A 474-nucleotide genomic window follows, 5' to 3' on the forward strand; every position below is an offset into this window, starting at 1 on the left:
CTCCCCGCCCCTCCCCCTGGCCTGCCGGACAGGAGCGGGGGGAGCGGCTCTCAACGCGACTCTTTGCCTCGGCGTTTGGTTTTTGGACTGTCAGCAATGCCTCAGAGCAAATCTTCAGCCAGCCCGGAAGATCCGACTGCCCCTGTGGGACATCTCTGGGCCCATCCGGCCAAGCAGGTGTGGATGTGAACGGCCGCAGCATCCCGGCTGCGAATCGCGGAAGCCCACAGTAGCAGGTCACCCTCGCCCCGCGCACAGACCCGGGCCGTGCGCCCCCCTATGCTTGTGCACGCAGCGGCTGGAGCCGTCCTTCCCCCGCGCCCAAACGGGCCACTCGTGGCTCCGGCCCCGGCTGGACAGCGCCTGTCGGACCCCTTCGCTTCGGCACCTGGCGCAGTCGCCCCGCTCGCCCCCCACTTGCTCCGGCACTGACTGTGCGAGACTCCCCCTTCTTCCCTGCCAAGACCAGTGTGA

The 474-nt window shown here is 68.6% G+C and overlaps 1 protein-coding gene across 4 annotated transcripts in view; it reads right to left on the reverse strand.

The window, feature by feature from the left end:
* Nucleotides 1-474, reverse strand: part of DLC1 (DLC1 Rho GTPase activating protein) — a 568,238-nt gene that overhangs the window by 73,642 nt on the left and 494,122 nt on the right. The window lies entirely within an intron of this gene.

Source organism: Gavialis gangeticus, unplaced genomic scaffold, assembly GCF_001723915.1.
Source record: "Gavialis gangeticus isolate Ggan-Ray unplaced genomic scaffold, GavGan_comp1, whole genome shotgun sequence".
Lineage (NCBI taxonomy): Eukaryota > Metazoa > Chordata > Crocodylia > Gavialidae > Gavialis > Gavialis gangeticus.